The sequence below is a fragment of the Pleurodeles waltl genome, chromosome 1_2 (genome assembly GCF_031143425.1).
Source record: "Pleurodeles waltl isolate 20211129_DDA chromosome 1_2, aPleWal1.hap1.20221129, whole genome shotgun sequence".
Taxonomy (NCBI): domain Eukaryota; kingdom Metazoa; phylum Chordata; class Amphibia; order Caudata; family Salamandridae; genus Pleurodeles; species Pleurodeles waltl.
Window position 1 is genome coordinate 353,736,923 of NC_090437.1, and position 21,749 is coordinate 353,758,671.

Genomic DNA, 21,749 nt, shown 5'->3' on the forward strand with positions numbered 1-21,749 from the left:
ACAACTCAGAGGTACGTACCCACAGTTTACACAGAACACCATTCATACACAAAAGGTGGCCTGTATGTGTGTTGAGTCTAGACCTAGGTATGTGTGACGCAGTTGAAAATGAAGCCATGTGGGCCCCTGAAATGGCGGCTGCCTGACCTCTAATGTGGGACAATGGGATGTGAGGTAACTGTGCTGGCGTTGTACACCGTCGCGGTAGGCGGTCGAAGACCGTGGCACAATGCTGCATTGGTTAACATTGGACCCTATGGGTCCCAGGAGCCAATGACGATGTACGGCGGCGGTGACAGTACGCACCGCCGCGGATGTGACCGCCATTTTCTATCTGTTCAATCACTCAATACCTGATCTTCGACAGGAGAGGACCTACACTGCAAGTGCTGCTGTGACCTCGGTCTGGAAGAGACAATGGCTCGAGTGTCTGGGGAAAGGGCCCCTGCCTTCACATAGAAGGAGTTGGAGTAACTCGTGGATGGGGTCCTCCCCCAGTACACGCTACTCTACGGTCCTCCAGACAAATAGGTAAGTACACTGGGAGCATGCTGTATGGGCTATGCCTGTGTGGAGAGGGCTGGATGTAAGGAGGAAGGGGGGAAAGTGCTGCATGCATGAAAGACGGTGAATGCATATGCCACATGGAAAGGGTAGGGATGGGGGCCAATCAGTTTGACAGTGCAGTTGGTAATTACTTACTCTTCCCCCTGCATATTTCATGTAGGTCAGTGCCCACCAGAAAAAACATATTTGGCGTGCCATCGCCAAGGATGTCCAGTCCCTGGGGGTCTACCACAGACGGAGCACCCGCTGCCGGAAAAGATGGGAGGAAATTTGCCGCTGGAGCAAGAAGACGGCGGAGGCTCAGCTGGGGATGGCCTCCCAACGTGGGAGGGGTGCCCGTCGCACCATGACCCCCCTGATTTTCAGGATCCTGGCGGTGGCCTACCCGGAGCTGGATGGGCGCTTGAGGGCATCACAGCAGACACAAGGGGGTGAGTACACTCGCATTCTGCTGACTTTGCGCGCAGTGGAGGGGTCTGGGTGGGGGAGGTGGGCTGTGGGTTTCCCTAGGCCAGGGCGAGTTCCGTAGGCAAGGCCCCTCCGTAAGGCAGGCCATGTGGCACCCCACCCCACCTCTGTAGAGTGCCAAGTACACCTAGTCAGGCTCCTGTGCCATCTATGTGTGCAGATGTCATCCATAGCCTTGTAGGCCATTTCCCAGGAATTGAACAGTGGAGCCCAAGAGCGCCGCGTAGTGCAGGGGGCTTCGGTGTATGTCGTGTCTGCGAACGGTAGTGGTAATGCATGCACTCAACATGCCTTTCTTCTGTCGTCCCCCCCCTTTTTGTGGTCTCCCTGTTTTTGCGTGCATTAGCATCATCAGCCGGAGGAGCAGTGGCACCGGAGCACCAGGGGGCTGCATCCCACATGGCCATGGAGGGCCACGCTACGGACTCAGACTTCACCAGTGGGACGGAGGGTGAGGGGAGCTCCATGGCGGGGACAGGAGCTGACACCAGTGACACAGACTCATCCTCTGATGGGAGCTCCCTTGTGGTGGTGCCAAAATCTGTGCCACTCCCATCTACAGGTACAGCCGCCACCCCCCCCTTCCAGCACCGCCCTCCCAGCAGCCCCTCAGCCTTCGCCCCGTGCCCGCTCACCCGGGAGGGTGGGCATCACCTTCGCCCCAGGCACCTCAGGCCTGCCCCAGTCACCCCTGCTGCCCTCAGTGAGGAGGCCATTGACCTCCTCAGGTCCCTCACTGATGAGCAGTCTACCATTTTGAATGCCATACAGGGTGTAGAAAGGCAGTTGCAACAAACAAATGCATTCCTGGAGGGCATTCATTCTGGTCAGGCAGCCCTTCAGCAAGCTTTTCAGACTCTGAACTCAGCACTGATGGCAGCCATTGTCCCTGTGTCTAGCCTCCCCCCCACAACTTCCTCCCCCCCGACCCAATCCCCTGTACCTCAGCCTATCCCAAGCACACCTACAGACCAGCATGCACACATGTCGACACACAAGGGAAGATCTGGCAAACATAAGCACCACACATCCCACAGGCACTCACACAAGCATCACACACATGCAGACACACCAACATCCACTGCTTCCAATGTGTCCCCCTCCTCCTCGTCTCCCTCCTCCGTCCCAGTCTCGTCTACACTCACACCTGCATGCACTACCTCCACAGCCACTACGTCCCTCTCCAGCACACCCACCACCACACCCGCTCACGTGCAGTCACCACCCCCACTACCATTCACACGTCCCCTGTGTCCTCTCCCAGTGTATCTTTGATGCCCCCTCCCAAGATACACAAACGCAGGCACACACCCACCCAACAGCCATCCACCTCACGACAGCCTCCAGCGCATGCACCTTCACCCAAAGTCAGCAAACGTACACCTCCTACAACCACCACCTCTTCCTCCACTCCCAAACCCCCTACAGCTACCCGTCCCAGTGTGTCCAAAAATGTTTTCCTGTCCAACCTTGACCTCTTTCCCACACCTCCCACACCCCGTCCGTGTCCTAGGTCTCGAACTAGCACCTCAGCACAACATCTCCGGGACCAATGATGACTGTAGTCACCGGAATCTGGAGTGCACCGGCCACCAGGGCAGCCAGTGTGGCACGGAGCCACAGCACAGACAGTCCCCCACCTGTGAAGCATCAGAAGTTGGCCAGTGCCCGGCGGGAGAGGGGGAAGACTCCAGCCACCAAAGCCGCTCGCAGGGGTCCCGGTGGGAGTGTGGAGTCAGCTGTGACACCTTCCAAGGTGGGGAAGGGCCACAAGAAACCCGGCAAGTCTGGGAAGAGCAGCACACAGGAGAAGACCGCCATCATCCCCGCTGCCCAGGAGGCCACCTCCAGCACAAGCCCAGCTGCCCAGGACAGGCCCACAAGCCCAGCTTCCCAGGACAGGCCTGCCAGCACAAGCCCAGCTGCCCAGGACAGGCCCACCAGCCCGCCAGCACAAGCCCAGCTGCCCAGGACAGGCCCGCCAGCATAAGCCCAGCTGCCCAGGACAGGCCCACCAGCACAAGCCCAGCTGCCCAGGACAGGCCCGCCAGGACAAGCCCAACTGCCAAGGACAGGACTGCCAGCACAAGCCCACCTGGCCAGGAGGGGGCCGCCAGCACCAGCCCACCTGCCCAGGAGGCCACCGCCAGCACAAGCCCTGCTGGGCCATGAAGGACCGCCAGCAAAAGCCCCACTGGGCCATGAAGAACTGCCAGCAAAAGCCCCGCTGGGCCATGAAGGACCGCCAGCAAAAGCCCCGCTGTGCCATGAAGGACCGGCAGAAAAAGCCCCGCTCGGCCCTGAAGGACCACCAGCAGCTGAGTACCTGCAATGGAGATCGCTGTCTCAAGCACCGCTGAACAGGGCACCGCCGTCTCAAGCACCGCTGAACAGGGCACCGCCGTCTCAAGCACCGCTGAACAGGGCACTGCCGTCTCAAGCACCGCTGAACAGGGCACCGCCGTCTCAAGCAACGCTGAACAGGGCACCGCCATCTCAAGCACCGCTGAACAGGGCACCGCTGTCTCAAGCATCGCTGAACAGGGCACCACCGTCTCAAACACCGCTAAACAGGGCACTGCTGTCTCAAGCACCGCTGGCCCATGAGCGGCAAGTACACTGACACAACTGAGTCCGTCACGGTGTGAATGATGCACTCTGGGTACAAAGCCCCCTCCAGGACCAGTGGAGACTGTCATCCACTACCTCTGTCCTTGGCAGGAGGAAGCACTCTGGGCACCATGCCCCCTCCAGAACCAGTGGAGACTGTCATCCACTACCTCTGTCCTTAGCAGGATGAAGCCCCCTGGGCACCATACCCTCTCCAGAACCAGTGGAGACTGTCATCCACTACCTCTGTCCCTGGCAGGAGGAAGCACTCTGGGCACCATGCCCCCTCCAGAATCAGTGGAGAGATCCATCCACTACCTCTGTCCCTGGCAGGATGAAGGACTCTGGGCACCATGCCCCCTTCAGAACCAGTGGAGACTGTCATCCACTACCTCTGTCCTTAGCAGGATGAAGCACCCTGGGCACCATGCCCCCTCCAGAACCAGTGGAGACTGTCATCCACTACCTCTGTCCTTACCAGGATGAAGCACTCTGGGCACCATGCCCCCTCCAGAACCAGTGGAGACTGTTATCCACTTGAGAGACTGTGGCTTTGCACTCCCCAGGATACAGCAGTGGGCAACCCACCCACTGTGGATATTTCTTAGACTGTGGCTTTGCACTCCCCAGGATTGAACAGTGGGCAAACCACCCACTGTAGAGACTTGAGAGACTGTGGCTTTGCACGCCCCAGGATTGAACAGTGGGCAACCCACCCACTGTAGAGACTTGTGAGACTGTGGCTTTACACTCCCCATGATACAGCAGTGGGCAACCCACCCACTGTAGAGACTTATGAGACTGTGGCTTTGCACTCCCCAGGATTGAACAGTGGGCAACCCACCCATTGTAGAGACTTGAGAGACTGTGGCTTTGCACTTCCCAGGATTGAACAGTGGGAAAACCACCCACTGTAGAGACTTGAGAGACTGTGGCATTGCACTCCCCAGGATTGAACAGTGGGCATGAGGCCCCCTCGTGGATTTGGCATTGTGCAATCAAGCAACTGAGGTGCGCCCCCTTTCCCTCCCCCTGAGGTGCCTGTTTAGTTGCTCTCTGATGCCCCTGCAGTGTTCTCTCCGTCATGGTCGAGGATCTTGTGTGGGCCCTGCCCATACCGTGTGGTCCCAGTGTTCCGCGGACTTTCTTAGAGCACTACCTGGACTACTATACTTGGTATATATTTTGTACATGGTGTATATAGAGATTTCTGGCTACTTGCTTTTAATATATTACAATGGTTACACTAATTTTCTATTGTCTTTGCATTCTTCTGGGGTTTGGGGGGTGTAACTGTGATGTATTGATATGCATTAGTGTGTGTGTTGTAGTGGGTGAGGGTGCGGGTGTTGCATGTGTATGTCCCTGTTTTTTCCCTCCGCCCTCCCCTGTGTCGTAGGTGCAGTACTCACTGTGGTCTTCGCCGCCGGCGTTCGTGCTCCTGGTAGAGGAGCAGGAAGACTATTGCAGGTCGAATTTGGAGTTCCGGATCCATGGCGTCCTCGTTCCTCGTGGGGTGTGTAGAGGTGAGCGTTTTCCCTTTGGGATTCCTTTTTCCGCCGTGTTTTTATCCACGGTGAATCCGCCCCGGAAAAGGTGGCGGATTGGCCTGTCATAATAGTGTGGGCGGTACATTGTCTCCCGCCTGTCTGTTGGCAGTGACCGCTGTGCTGTTTGTTTGTACCGCCGTGGCGATCATAGTGTTAAAGTGGCTGTCTTTGTTGGCGGTTTCCGCCACGGTCGTAATTGCAATTTTTTTACCTGCCTGTTGGTGGTCTTACCGCTGCTTTAACACCATCCACCAGGGTTGTAATGACCACCATTGTGAGATAAATTAATAAACTAAATTTAAATAAAATGTACATCCCTATCACAAAAAATTAACTTACATAACAAATACAAAAAAAATATTTTTAAATATTAGTTTAGCAAACAAATACATTTCACGAACATTATTATTAAAAACACCTAAACATAAATTATTGATTAAAACAACAAAATGTATATGATATTTCCAAAATTAAAAAAGATACATAAATAACTGTCAATCAATCTATTCAAAATTATTTAAAATACTATGATTTCAGTACCTTCACTCCCTAATCTCCTACAAAACAAGTTGCAACTAAACTATACATTACTAACAAAAATACAAATATGACTGAAAAATGGATCAGAAGGAACTCAAGATCTGATTTAGAGTTCAGAGTACAAGTTATTCCATCACAAACATGACGGAAATCCTGTCTTCTGTATTACAAGTGCTCTCTGTCGAGTGGGATTTCAACTAGGGCAGACGGGATATCCATCAAAATATAAACTTCGCACTTGTATAGCGCACTACTCACCCGTTAGGGTCTCAAGGCGCTGTACACATACCACATGGAACCCCTCCTGACATTTCCCTGTGAGGCGCCCACTCTTGGGCAACCCCAGGCATCCAAACGCTGTCAGGTCTTTTGTGAAGATTAAGCAAGCTATTGCCCAGAGTGACAGAGTTGGACCCATTAATTAGATTAGGCACCAAGGTGAGAATAATCTGGTCAAAGGGAATTGAGCCCAAGACCCACAGAGACAGGAATTGAACCCTGGTCCCGGGCCAGATCTCTGCATCACGTTCTGCTGCTCTTACCATTGTGCCACACTTCTCCACTTTCTGTGATTGAGTAGCCCATACGCTGAACTCTAAATTAGGCCCATTTTCTGTTGCCTCCTCACAAACTGCTGAATGGCCGTGAGCTTAAAAACTGTTATTTGAGCAGGCATAAAATGCAAGCTGAGATCGCTACTAGTTATCCCTTTGTTGTACCTATGTTTTCATTTAACTGACATTGACAAGGCAATTCTCATATGTGAGTCAGACCTGCATGTGGTGGGTTTAGAGTGTTATTGCTAGACGAAAAGGCAAATACAGTCCATTCATTAGAAAAAAATCTCTATTAGTGCTCTACCTAGCTCAATGTAGAACACCTAAGACCTCTGTCAGGAGGTCATAAAAAGCAAGCAGTAACCACTTAGGTTCCAGGCATGCTTGTTGACATCAGCCAGGCTTTCAGATTGTAGCCTCCACTAGTAACAACTCTGAGCTAATTGAGGGCAAAACAGAGTGTACAGTATCTAGACATGTCTTAATGGATCAATTAGCCTTTCCCATGTCATTGTTAAAGAGTTCTAAGAAAGGCTTCCTCATCTGTAAGGGTACACTGAACAGACAATGCAGGCATTGTAGCGCATACGATTAACTAGCCAATAAACATGCAGCATTGGAAGATTTAAGTACTGAGGTGCTAAATACAAAGATCTTTTTTACTGGCCTAGAAGCCTAGAAGAAATACTCCTTAATTTTGCACAGCAAAGAAGGTGTGTGCATCAAGGCTCTCTGAGGAGAGATGAGTAGATACATACTGAGGATTCATAAATACTGGTATGTTTTTTAAGGCAGAACAGGAAAGTGTGAGTTGGGATGCTGTTTAGCCCAAGCCTGGATCACATGGTCGATGAGGGCGTAAAGAAAGGAAAAATGCCTTCTAAAACTTGTTTTCCTGAAAGTATTTCAGTGAGGTGACAAACCTTAGGCTGTAACGCATGCATGGTACCTCAAAGCTTTCTTCAGGTTTTTACATTAAATGAGGAGAAATGCAAACACTACATGGAGGCCAAACACTAGGGAGTGGAACATTCAGTCTCTGGAGATATGTAAAGGCCACATGTGTCTCCAAGATCAGTTATCAATCTCACATAAGAGTATATATGTGGAAAGAAAGTATCCCCCTCACATTTATCATCACCAGTATGAAAAGGGTTTGATGACAATTTAGATAGAAGATAAATTTGATCTGATCCATTCTTGCAAATGGTGTAAAGATTATTGTCATGAAACATAGGAGATATCAGGAAATTTCTATTGCTGCATGGAAGTAATGGTTTTTGGCCGTAAGGTATTCAAAATGTGCAGATGGCAGCATGTTTCAGTATGACAGGTTCACTGAGTTTGGTGCAAGTGGGCTGGGAGAAGCCCATTAAAGAACCAAAACAGGACATAGTGGACTATGTAATGGGCCTTCGGTCCAGATTGGCTGAGCACATGAAAAAAGCCAACAGGAATTTAGAGGCCAGCCAGGAACTTGGCAACCATTGGTATGATCACAAGTCCTCCTTGGTGGAGTACAAGCCAGTTGGTGTGGGTACCTCCAGGAAAAATGGATTGAGCTCTATCCAATAATGGAGAAGAAATGGAAGGTCACATACTTGGTGGACCTGAGAACCCTAAGGCTCCCTCACAGGGCGATACATGTCAACAGACTAAAACCACACCATGACAGGGCTATGTCGATGATCATGGTGACAGATGGGACAGAGAAAGGAGAGGACAAGCCTCTCCCTGGCTTGCTATCAAATCATGCCAATGGCGAATCAGTGAATGGACTAGTGCCCTCCTCCACTTTCACACTCTAACAGCAGAGAGACACCTATAGCTTTTTGAGGCAGTTTGCTGGGCTGTTTTCCTTGACCCCATGTCTGACGAATTGGTGGGTTCATGATGTGGACTCAGGGATTAGCTTGCATGTCAAAAGTAAGATTTATACACTATTAGACTAGGTCAAAGCTAGCATCAAGACTAAGAAAGCCATGGGTCTAGAGCTTGGGGAGATTGAGCCTTCTATCAGTTCTTGGGCCAGCCCAGTAGTACTGGTACCCAAACCCAACTCAAATGATGGAAAAATTGAGATAAGGTCCTAGGTAGACGACAGGGGCCTACAGATGCAATTACAAAAACTGGTGCTCACTCTATACCAAGAGCTGTTGAGCTAATTGACAAGTTCGGGGCTGCCAAGTACATTTGACTTAACTTAAGGTTACTGGCAGATTGACCCCAACCAAGGAGGCAAGGAGAGTTCAACCTTTTCAACCCCAGAAGCCCACTTTCAATTTAAAATGATGTCCTTTTGTTTGAATAATGCACCAGCCACCTTTCAGATGTTGGTGAATAGGGTCCAGTCAGGACTTGAAGCTTTCAGTGCAGCATATCTGGATGATATTTCTGTATTTAGTTGCACCTGGGAGGAGAACCTGGTCTACCTCAAGGAGGTGCTTCAGGCCCTGCAGCAGGCAGACCTGGCTACTAAGGCAAGTAAGTGACAAATAGGGCAAGCCTCTGAGGTGTAGTTGTCCCACCAAGTAGATGCCATATTGAACATTTTTCAACCAAAACTCCAGGACATCCTGACTTGGGAGGCTCCAAAGATGCAGCCCCAGGTCAAAGCTTTTCTTGGCCTGATTGGGTATGACAAATCATTTGTGAAAGAGTATGGTACCCTTCTGGCATGATTGACAGAATTTCTAGCAATATCTCGGGGTCCTCTGATTGAGGAGAGAGGGACAGGGGTATAAACAAAAGAAAAGTAACAATATAGCACCCACCCCTCCTACAGTTCATAGTCCCACAAGACGTTTCTTAAAAAATCACCAGTATTTCTCTATATAGTCCTATTATATAATGTTTTATACAACTTTATCAATATAGAGTTCATATACTATACATAACATAATAAATAATGCAAATCAACTCAATTTCCATTGTTCCATCATCTCATAATTTCTTACCCTGCCATTTTAACACTAAAATCTAGTTCACTCATTCCACACATACTCCATTCAACCATAACTGAAAATCAAAAAACACCTTAGTCAAAGAGGTACCTCTAACGGAGTTCAACAAAATCTTGTTTCTATGGTTCAGCACTTGTCAAAGATATATATATTTATAGACAATAATCAAATGTCATTAGGAATTATTATCAAGCATCAGACTTCCTTTTACTTATCTCTACATGTCCCATTATGTTCTTTAAGTTTTATATCTTTTTTATTCAGTAATAACATACCTTTATTGTACATCTTTTGTAGCCACTGTTATCATCCTTTAATCACTTATTTATATTGAATCCATGCTGACGTGTTTCGGTGAAAGACGGAGAACTGCTCACCTTCCGCAGGGCACAGAAGGACTACTTAAGATCCAAAAGCTGGTAGGATAACATTAGAATATCTATACGCAAACAGTGAGGTATCACAATCATTTAAACACATCCTCATAACTAGGGATCATAAAGAAATCTCACTGTTCTTTCAGCCTTGGGTTTTTACTTCACAGGGGCTTTAATAGATGTGCTCGGAGTAGTTCAAATGTCTGCTCCAGTCACTAAAAGATACCCACTATGGATCTATGTAATACCAATATTTCATTTAAATTCCAGGGAGAACCTTCCATCCCCACACTACCGTTGAAGATAGCTGATAGAGAAATATTGGTGATTTATTAAGAAACTTCTTGTGGGTCTGTGAACTGTAGGGGAGGTGGATGCTATACTGTTAGTTGTCTTTACGATTGACAAGAGTTCACTTCAAAGAAACAGCCCAAAATAGTGATTTGGACTGAAGAGTGTCATGAGTCCTTTGACATCCTAAAGCCACCTCATTATAGCAAGGCCATCATTGTTAAAACATATACTTATGAACAAGAGATTCGGGCAATGTTGCCACAGCTAAATGATGAGTGCCAGGATCAACCAGTTGCCTTTATTAGCAGGTGAAGGAGTGGCATTGAGGGGGAAGCCTTTGCTGTGGTTTGGTCCCTGAAGATGCTGACACCCTACCTATTTGGGACTTCAGAGTTCAAACTGACCACCGACCTCTCAGATGGCTTACGCAGATGAGAAGAGGGAACGCCAATTTGTTGTGGTGGTCCATTTCCCTACAGGGAATGGACTTTACAGTGGAACACCTACCTGGGAGTGACCACACAAATGCAGATGGCCTTTCCAGGTTATTCTACTTAGGTGATGAGAACAACCAAGGTACAGGTTAGCTGCTTATCACCTTTCGTTTGGAGGGTGGCCATGTGAGGAATCGCCTCTTTTTGCATGAACACCCCTAACCTTTGGACTAATGCTGCTGGTTTTTCGACTCTGAAAGTGCACTTAGTCCTGCCAAAAAGGCTTCAGTGCCAGTGCTCTGATCCTTAAAAGCTATATGTTTAATGGACTACTAACAACTGGCATAAATTAACTTATTTATAAGTCTCTAACTTATGGTAGCAGAGGTATCTAGAACCTGTATATTAAAGGCCTTCAGGGCTGCCACACTTGTGTTGACTGTAGGAGACAGGAACTTTGGTTGTCCGACCACCCAATTACAACCCTGGCTGGTGGACCAGCCAGGGGACTGCAGTCCCTGCCAGGAACAAGGTGCCCCACAGCATGGCGGCAGTCGGGCTTGTAACCAGCCAGGGCAGCGCAGAACTCAGTGCTACGTGCCTCATTACAACCCCTCTTTCCACTGGCTTTTTTATGGCGGTGACCCTGCCATGAAAAGGCTGGCGGAAAACCATTCCTGGGGGCTCGCGGGAACATTGTAATACGCTTGGGGGGAAACTCACCGGTATGATGGTGGCGTCCTCCCTGTGAGTTTGGCAGTCCTGTGATGGGACCGCCAAAATCATAATGAGGCCCTAAGTGTCTGTCATGGACTGCAGCATTCACTGTGAATCACAGGTGTGACAAAGCAAAACATGACTCCCAGCCTGCCATGGCAGGCTGGCAGAGCAGTTTAAAACTGCTAACTAAACTTTGTCGTTTAAACCAATGGCAAAGCCCAAATCTACATGTTTAATTTTTAAAAGTCACTCTTAAGGCATGCCTGCTAAGCCTTAAAAGCAGGGTATATTATATTAAAGAGATGCACATGTGTTTTATAAACTTTACATGTGCTGAAAATAAAAACCCTGCATTGTAATTTTTAGTGTGGGAAGGCTAGTGTTCCCATTGAGGAGTTTAGAGTTACATGCTGACTACTGAACATGGTATTTCAAGGTATCAAACAAATCGTCGCATTAAATCAAGTCAGATTTAAAGTAAAGTTTATACAAAAGGCAACTTTACAAAGGCGCAGTTTTGTTGCCTAAAATATCCAGTGGCTGTTCATGGTTGTATACAAGTTCTGTCCTGAAGACAGACTTCTGCGGAACTACGGGAAAGTGAGAATGACTCTCAGGAAATCAAATAATAGAGCTCTCACAGGAAGAGGCATGACTTCCTCCCAGCAAGATAGCCAAGAGTGGGTGTGAACCCAAAAGGAGAGCTTTAAAGAGGAATCCATCTTTGAGGGGCAAATAATAATCACACATGGAAGGTACTTGTCTTAAGGCAGATAGGCTGACATCTTGGGCAGAGAGAAAGAAGTCTTTATCAAACCGTTTTTTTCATTTTTCAAGCGAAGTTATGCTTCAATGTAGCCATAACCTCTGGGTTGGGCTAGTGCATACCACACACCTAGAGAAGAGTGTTGCCATGTTGGGAGGGGGCAGAATGGTGCATTGTGGGCTATCCAGATGCACACTTCACAAGAAGTCATCCCTAAGCAGGACGAAACCAAGTAGCACAGTGGCTAGTAGTTACCGCAGTCCCAGGGAAAGAAATGGGTATAAAAGTAGCACCCACACCTCAGGTCACATCTGAACTGGAAAGAAGACCGAAGAAGGACTTCCTGCTGTTCCCTGGGCCCAGCTAAGAGAAGCTGCACCAAAGACTGGACTGCACTTGCTTTACCTTGGGCTAGAAAAGGAAAGGACTGTGCCTGTGGTGCCTCATGGAAATGTCATCCCAGAGAGAGGTGGCTCCAAGACTCAGTTGGCTAACTCTCTGTTACAGCCATAAGGCCAGAAAAGCTGAAAAAACCCGCCAAGATGCAGCCTGGCTGACCGAGTCCTGACAGTCAAAAATTGCACCTGAGTCTGCTGGATTCCGGAGAGTTGCCACAGCACATTTTGGTTGTTCAGCACAGAAGCTACAGCAAGTTAAATGGAACCACTGGTTTTGTTGCAACCAGAGACCAGTGGCACTGGTTTTGTGCTGGACCTCATCAGCACTTCATGAGACACAGAGCCCGAGGCAAAAGTTGCTCCCTCTTGCTCAGCTCAGCATCCTCGGGCATCCTCAACATCCTGTATTCCTTGCATCAGGAATGCTCCATTGATTCCTATGGAAACTTGCCAGCACAGCCAGGAACTGGACTGGAGATTGTTTTTCTTTTTGGGGTTACTGTTCTGTTGGACCTAAGGTCCCTGTGACTATCTCGTTGTTAGAGTTACCACCCTTCAATAGAATCTACATAGCCATTTGTCAAGTCACTTGTCGGGGCCACTTTTAAACAACTAGCCACAATAGTTTTCCATGATCTACTGAATTTGAGTCAAACGCAGTGATTTATTGTTTACATAAAAATTGATATCCCCAGAACCCTTCAGTAGATTTTTGCTGTTGAGAGGTCTATTTAAAGAGAAAAAGACAACCTATTTTCATAATTTAGCATCAGATTTGTTTGTGTTGTGTTTTCTTCTTATTCAACATATTTTTACTTCTCATGCTTTCTACGTCTTCCTTTGATAAAGCCTGACTGCTCCCAGCTACTTAATCTGAGCTAGGGTTTTACAAACGTACATGACTAGACCTGATACAGAATTGTGTCACTATTACAAGGTGAGGTCGAACAACCACACCATAAAATAAGCAACATCCTCACACTCACTACAAGGATTTACACTGTCTACACTAAATAAGGTGGCGTGTGTAATGCCCTTGCTCTGATGGCCCCTGCTTTGTCGGGTCACTGGAGAAAGTATTCCATCGATGGAGCCAAAAGGCCTCTGTTGACGGAATATTTAAGGTCCACACATCCATAAAAGTGGGAGCTGACCAAGGGTTTGGTGGGCAGGCTGCTCTGTTGCATTTGTGATGAAATACCCTGTCCGTGATACACTAAATCAAAGCTTTTTCTGTGTTTTATCTGAATTTCTAATAAAACAAAGTACAGGTTCAGTGCCTAACAGAAAAACAAAGGGGGATAACCAGTAACACTGCTTTGTTTGAGTAAATAATTTAATAAATGATGAAGTACTATTTATAACAAAAAAGCTTTGAAAAAGGGTGAATATACAGAGCTGTAACCATCTTTATGAAGTTAGAGACAAACTGATAAGATTTCATAACTTGAAAAATAAATCCAATTAAAGTTGTCACATGGTTTCTCTGGGTCAAGTGAAAGCAAATTAGAAGGAGACTGAAGGAAAGTGTTAGAAATGGGGTCTCTAGTTGGCAGTCAGCTTACATCCTGTCCAAGTAGGGACCCTCACTCTAGTCAAAGTGAGGGAGTCACACACCTAAGATAACCCCGGTTTACCCCCTTGGTAGCTTGGCACAAGCAGTCAGGCTTATCTCAGAGGCAATATGCAAGGTATTTGCAAAAACACATACAGTAACACAGTGAAAACACCACAAAAGGACTCCACACCAGTTTTGAAAAATAGTCAATATTTATCTAAATCAAACAAGACCAAAACAACAAAATCCAGCATAAGCAAGTAAAGATATCATATTTTAAAGTAAAAAAAAGAGTCTTAATCCATACGAATCAATGGATGAGTTGTTTTAGCACTAAGTACCTGGTATGCATAAAAAATAAAGTCACAGGGGTGAGAGTGCATCAGAAATGCAAGCGATGTGTCAATTCCTTCCTCGCAATTGAGGCCGTGCATTGATTCTTTCTCTGCTGGGTAAGCAATGCGGAGATTCTTTCCTTGCAGGAAAGGGATGCATCAATTTCCGGGCAGGCAGCCTCCGGTCTGTGCAGTGATGTTGAAGTTTAGGCTCCAGGGGATGATGCGTCGAAAATCTGGACGCATGGTAATGATGAAGTCACGCTGAGCTGGTGCTAAGTAAATTTCTGCAGCCTCGAGGCAGGTGCTGCATCAATTTTACAGCCGGAAGTCCGGTGCTACGTCGATTTTACAGCCACTGTGCGGATGCTGAGATGATGTTTCTGCTGTCTGCCTCTGGTGTGTGGATTTTCACTCAGGTTCTACCAGCTACTCCTTTCAGGGGCCCAGGGATTGGAAGAGGTCTCAGCAAGAGAGCCCAGGTGATGAAAATGTGGTCTTTGATGTCAATGAGACTTTCTTACAGGAGGAAAACTCAGTCCAAGACCTTGAAGAAGCAGGATGCATAGCAAAGTCCAGTCTTTGTCCTCTCTAAGGCAGAAGCAGCAACTGCAGGCCAACCCAGTAAAGCACACACAGCAAAGGGGCAGTACTCACAGCTCTTCTCCTTGGCAGAGGTTCCTCCTTGTAGGAGACGACTCCTCTGACCTTCTGGTCAGTGTCTGCTCACCCCCCTCTGTATAGTTCCACCTGTTGCTGCTGCTGGTCTGAGTAAGAGCCTGCCTGACTCTCAGTTTGAGGCCCACCTCAACCTGCAGGCACCCGCCTGTGCCTCATCCCTGGTGACCTAGTGGCCATCTGTACCTGTCTGTGTGTCTCTTTGTCATCTTTTTTTTCTCTTCCTGTCTCTTCTTTCTCCTTTTTTTACACTCTTTTGCACTTTTTTCCCCGTCCCTGCTACTGCTACCCCTGATACCCACCCCCTCCCTGCGAAGCGATTTACCGCCCTCCTGCTTCCCAACTGACCAGACCCTCCCACCTACCTCCCCTTCTTAATGGGGCACTGAGAAGGAGATTCCTCTTACCTTCTGGTCAGCGTCTGCTTACCCCCCTCTGTGCAGCTCCACCTGTTGTTGCTGCTGCACCTGGTCTCAGTTTGTGGCCCACCTCCACCCACAGGCACCCACCTGCACCTCATCCTTAGTGCCTTGTGGCCATCTGTACCTGTCTGTATATGTCTCTTTGCCTTTTTGTCATCTTTTTTTCTCTTCTTGTCTCCTTCTTCTCCTTTTATTCCACTTTTTTGTGATTTCTTTCACCCGTGCCCGTCCCTGCAGCTGCTGCCCCTCCGGCTTGCCCCACACCCTGCAAAGCGCATTCCCGCCCTTCCACCTCCCAGCTGACTGGGCCCTCCCACCTCCCTCCCCTTCTAAATGGCGCCCGCTGCGCAGTGAGAACAATTCCTCTGACCTTGTGGTCAGCGTCTGCTCACCCCCCTCTGCGCAGTTCCACCTGTTGCTTGTGCTGCTGGTGGTCTGAGTGACAGCCTGTCTGACTCTCACTTTGAGGCTCACCTCCACCGGCACGCACCCACCTGCGCTTCATCCCTGGTGGCCTAGTTGCCATCTGTACCTGCCTGTGTGTGTGCCTTTGTTTTTTGTCATCTCTTTTTCTCTTCTTGTCTCTTCTTTCTCCTTTTTTTCCACTCTTTTGCGCTTTCCCCTGTGCTCCTTCCCTGCCACTGCTGCCCCTGATTTTTTCCCTCTCCCTCCCAGCTGACTGGACCCTTACGCCTACCTCCCCTTCTTAATGGCGCCTGCTGTGCAGTGAGAGAGCGACTCATCTGACCTTCTGGTCAACATCTGCTCACCCTATCTCCGTAGCTCCATCTGTTGCTGCTGTTGGTCTGAGTAAGAGCCTGCCTAACTCTTGGTCGGAGGCCCACCTCCACCCACAGGCACACCCTGCGCCTCATCCATGGTGGCCCAGTAGCTATCTATACCTGCCTGTGTGTGTCTCTTTGCCTCTTTGTTGTCATTTTTTCTTTTCTTGTCTCTTTTTCCTCCTTTTTTTCCACTTTTGTGCACTTTTTTCCCTCTCACGCACTGTCCTTGCCGCTGCTGTCCCTGTGACCCAGCACTCCTCCAAGCAAAGCATTTTCCCACCCTCCTGCCTCCCAGCTGGCCAGACCCACCCACCTCCCTCCCCTTCTCAATGGTGGCCACTGTGCATTGAGGGGGCGACTATTCTGACCTTCTGGTCAGCATCTTCTCATCCCCCTCTGCGCAGCCTGACCTTCTACACCCCTGCCAGGCAACTTCAATCCTCACATCTTGCTCTCGCCGCCATCTCTAGAATCAGGAAAAGGAGAGCTGGAGGCAAATCCTTATCCTACCTCACAGCCGGACATGGAATACTCCCCCACTCAACCTCAGACATATTGCATTAATGAAGCAATTCAGGAAGGATCTTAAGACCTGGCTCTTAGAGTGATCAGCCCGCCCACAACAGTGCCCTGAGACCCCATGGGTGATAAGCCGTTCTTGGCAAGCACTGATTGATTGATTCCTCTTGATCCAGAAGTGATCTAAAGTTGTGGGGTCAGCAGTCCAATTACTTATACTTATTGCTGCCTTTGAAGTAGGCAAACGTCAAAGGAAAGTATTTGTAGTGTACAAGACCCCGCCTCTTCCTTGCCCTGCCCCAGCCACACTTCTAGGGGGTTGGAGACTTTATTGTGTGAGGTCAGGCATAGCCCTTTCAAGTACAGGTGTCAGCTCCTCCCTCACACTCTAGCCCAGGAAGACTTATCAAGATATGCAGAACACACCTCAGGTCCCTTTGTGTTACTGTCTAGAGTGAATTCGCAAACAGCCTAACTTGTCAGTCTGACCCAGAAGTGAATTCAACAGCAAAGCAGAGGCACAAAATAGTTAAGCAAGAAAATGCCCAATTTCTAAAAGTGGCATTTTCAAACTCACAATCTAAAAACCAACTTGACCAAATGATGTATTTTTAAATTGTACATCCAGAGACCCCAAACTCCACATCCCGATCTGTTCCCCTTAAGAAATTATACTTAAAGGTATTCAAAGGCAATCCTCATGTTAACCTACGGGAGAGAAAGGCCTTGCAATAGTGGAAACTGAATCTGGCTGTTTTTCAGGACATGTAAAACACACCAGTACATGTCCTAACTTGTAAATACACTGCACCCTGCCCATGGGGTTGCCTTGGGCCTACCTTAGGGGTGACTTATATGTAGTAAATTTGAGGGTTTAGGCCTGGCAAGTGAGTGCTCTTGCCAGATGGAACTGGCAGTTCCAAACTGCTGACACAGACACTCCAGTGGCAGGTCTGAGACATATTTACAGGGCTACTCAGGTGGTTGGCATAATCAGTACTGCAAGCCCACTAGTAGCATTTGTTTTACAGGCCCTGGGCACCTCTAGGGCACTTTACTAGGGACTTACTAGTATATCAAAGAAGCCAATCAGGGATAACCTATCATAATCACAATCTAAACAGAGAGCACTTGCACTTTAGCACTGGTCAGCAGTGGTAAAGTGCCCAGAGTACTAAAACCAGCAAAAATGAAATCCAACATCCAGTCAAAAATACAGGAAGTAGAAGCAAATAGATAGGGGAAACCATGCAAGGATGCCAGGTCGAACAGAAAGGAATGGGTTCCAAAAGGTGACAATTTAGTCTGGTATTGTCTACTGACAGTCTGATCTGCATTAATAATACTATTCAATATATTGTAGTCTGTTTGGTAGAATTTTAGCACATATCTTACAATCGTTATTTATGACAACTATGGGATGATAATCTGAATCCTTTTCTGATTTGGGTAGTTCTATTATTAATGATTGCTTCAGTGAAAGGTACGGACACAATACCTGTATTTCTTAATTCCATAGATAACTTGAAATCAGGTGATACAAGTTAATTTGAAAATGTTTTATAAAATTGTGCTGGTGTTCCAATAGAGGACATTCATGAATTAAGAGAGTTTATTGCATTAATAATTTCTTCAACAGTTATAGGGGGATCTAACAGTTGTTTATGAGACTACTGTATGACAGTTGGATTGCAATCTTTAAATACATAAATCTAATTCATTACAATGAATTTCTTCTGGTTGTTCAGTTAAATTAGAATAAAATTGAAATTAATCAGTAATACCCTGAGAAGAAAATAGTAGATTTCCATTTTTCCATGAATTGTATCTATTTGGATCTTAACTTTTTAAATGTTGAAGTAATTGGCAAGTATTTTACCTGACTTGTTCCAATTAAAATAGTGCTTAGCTTTATCATTAGATACTTGAAAGCTAGCTCTTTACTAACCAATATGGTATATTCATAATGGGATTTCTGTAGCTTCAACCCACATACGCTGAAATTACAGCAAATTATAAGGTGTTTAAATTTGGCAATTTTCCTTTTAAAATCAGTAATTCTACAATGAAACTGTCTGTTTTTGTGTCCCATCATAAAACAGTAGTAACTTTAATATATAGTTTAAAAGCATCCCAATTTATTATAGTTGACGTTGCATTTTCTCCATTAAAGGTAAAGTAGTGTTCAATGTCAGAAAATATTTTATCTTTGCTGTCATCTTTAAGAGCAATAGCAGTATTAATTCTCCATCTATCATGAGAAAACAGAGAAGTCATATAACTTGATAAATATAGCAATCATAGCATGATCTGATATAGAATTTTCTAGATGATGATAAATAACTTATTCGAGACTGAGAACTGTGAGAGTTAGAGAAAATAGTTAATTCTCTTTGGGTGGGAAATGAAGGGTCTGATTACGACATTGTCAGTCAGCCAGCCGACTGCCAATGTCGCGGGGAGGACGCCACCGTCATATTGGTGGCACCCACCCCATTACAATGTTCACGCCAGGCTGACCAGAGGGAACATTGTAATTGAGCGTTCCCGCCGGTTAGTCGGGTGGGAACATTGTTACGGTATAGGACTCGGCTCCCTTAAAGGAGCCAAGTCCTATACCGTAACACAGAGGGGATCAACCAGCACCCTCGGAATGCACAGTCTGCAAAGCAGAGAGTGCGCATTCCGAAGGTGCTAGGCAGGGGAGCCATGGGCATGGGCAGTTAAGGCCCCCTCCACCCTGTGGCCCCTGGCTCTGGCTTTCTGCCAGCCTTTTCATGGTGGGGCCTGCCCGCCAAAGTTGTAATTGGGCTATCGGATCGTCTGGAGTCCAGCAGTCTAACCATCAATGCGAGTTTGGCGGTCCTCGGATTTGGCATGTTTTAGAGTGCTTATGAAGCTTCTTTGAAAACAAAATTGCAACCAACCTTTTCCCAACAACCGAAGTTGAAAACATTTCCATCCCAACCCTTTATTTGTTTAAACTAAAATATTTTCATTAATATGAGTTTTATGTAGTAGGGGTATATCAGACTCATGCCTACTTACATTTTGTTCCCTAAATGAGCAAGTTACTTACCTTCGGTATCTGGTAGAGACTTATAGCTGTAGATTCCTTACCTTAGAATAGATACCCAAGCCATAACCTCCTGGTGGTGAGCTGAAGATAAATCTTCTCACACTAGACAGCCCAGTAGGTCCAAATGGGCAAAGCATCCGTGTCTCCGGACCTGATTGTCCAGGCAGTAGTGTTTTGTAAACATGTGCAAGGATGCCCACGTTGCTGCCTGACAGATTTCCAGAACAGGAACACCTTGTGCTAGCGCAGTGGTAGCAGCTTTGTCCCTGGTGGAATGCGCCCTCAGGGCCACAGGAGTCTGCTTCTTGGCCAGTGCATAGCAGATCCTAATGCAGAGAACGACCCAGCGCGAAATGGTTCATTTCTGCAATGCCCTACCCTTCTTTGCTACCATGTACTCAACAAAGAGTTGGTCATCCACCCGGAACTCTTTTGTGCGGTCAAGGTAGAACGACAACTCTCTTTTTGTGTCCAGTCGGTGAAGTCGTTCCTCTTCCTTAGAGGGATGCAGTGGAGCAAAGAAGGTGAGCAGGGTAATGTTCAGACCCAGATGAAATGGGGTCACCACCTTGGAGAGGAAAGAGGCACAAGTTCTGAGAACCACCTTGTCTGGGAACATATTGAGATAAGGTGGCTTAGATGTTCAAGTTACTTACCTTCGGTAACAAAATATCTGGTAGAGACACATTCCAGTTGCAGATTCCTTACCTTTGAATTTCCCCAGGCGTCAGACTGGATCCGGAGATTTTTTCTTTGAGCAGTACAGCTGCGCACCGTCAGGTGGCGTCGGTCGACTCAGTGGGTGTCATTGACGTAGTGCTCACCGTGATGACGTCGCAGTCTTATATAGGCGCCACCCCGGTGTGCAGACGTCGGTTTCTTTTTGCGACTTTCCTCGCCAGTACAGCGGAGCCATGAAGAACACTGAGAGTGGTGTGCCAAAACTAGGGCCCTCAAGGGAAAGTTCCTGTGCCTAGAAATCAGTTCGCAGTGCGGGAAGGATGGGCGGGTCGGTAAGGAATCTGCAACTAGAATGTGTCTCTACTAGATTTGTTGTTACCGAATGTAAGTAACTTGTACATCTGATAGAGACTTCTAGTTGTAGATTCCTTACCTTTAAATAGATACCCAAGCAATACCATCCCTGGTGGTGGGCCTGCGAACCAAGATCACACCAAACGTCCTGCAGGACTGAGCCGCCAAAGTAGCCGTCCCTATGGACCTGATTGTCCAGGCAGCAGTGCTTGGTAAAAGTGTGCAGAGATGCCCGCATTGCTGCTTGACAAATATCCAGGACTGGACCTACTCGTGCTAGCGCAGTGGAAGCAGCAGTAGCTTTGGTGGAGTGAACTCGCAAACCTTCAGGAGGTTGTTTTTTATCCATTTTGATGCATAAGAGTACCCATCTTGAAATGGTCCTTTTCTGGACTGCCTTCCCCTTCTTTGTATCCATATATTCCACAAAAAGTTGATTGTCAACCCGGAAGTCTTTGGTACGATCAAGATAGAATGGCAACGCTCTTTTTGGGTCTAGACGGTGAAGTCTCTGCTGTTCATAAGAGGGATGTGGGGGTGCATAACAGGTAGGCAAAGTGAGTGACTGTCCGACATGGAAGGGTGTCACTACCTTAGGTAGAAAAGAATCCCTCGTGCGAAGCACCACTTTATCAAGATGTATGGCAAGAAAGGTGGCTTAGATGACAGACCCTGGAGTTCACTAACTCTGTGGCCAGAAGTGATGGCTACTAGAAAGACAGTCTTTATAGTTAAGAGCCTTAGAGGACAGTTGTGAAGCGGTTCAAACGGGGTACACACAAGGTAAGTTATCCCATTGGGGCATGATGAATGGGATAGGAGGAAAGAGATGTGTGAGGCCTTTAAGAAACATCCCAACTATGGGAGATTTAAATAAGGAAGGCTGATCAGGTAACCTTAAGAAAGCAGAGATAGCAGAAAGATATCCCATAAGAGTGCCCAAGGTGGAACCCTCCCGGGCAAGGGAAAGAACAAAGAGAAGAACTTGAGAGAAAGGAGCAGATAGAGGATTGACAGAATTGTCGATGCACCATGCCACAGATTTCTTCCAATGACAGGCGTATTTAGTTTTGGTTGAGGTGACGCCTGGCTGC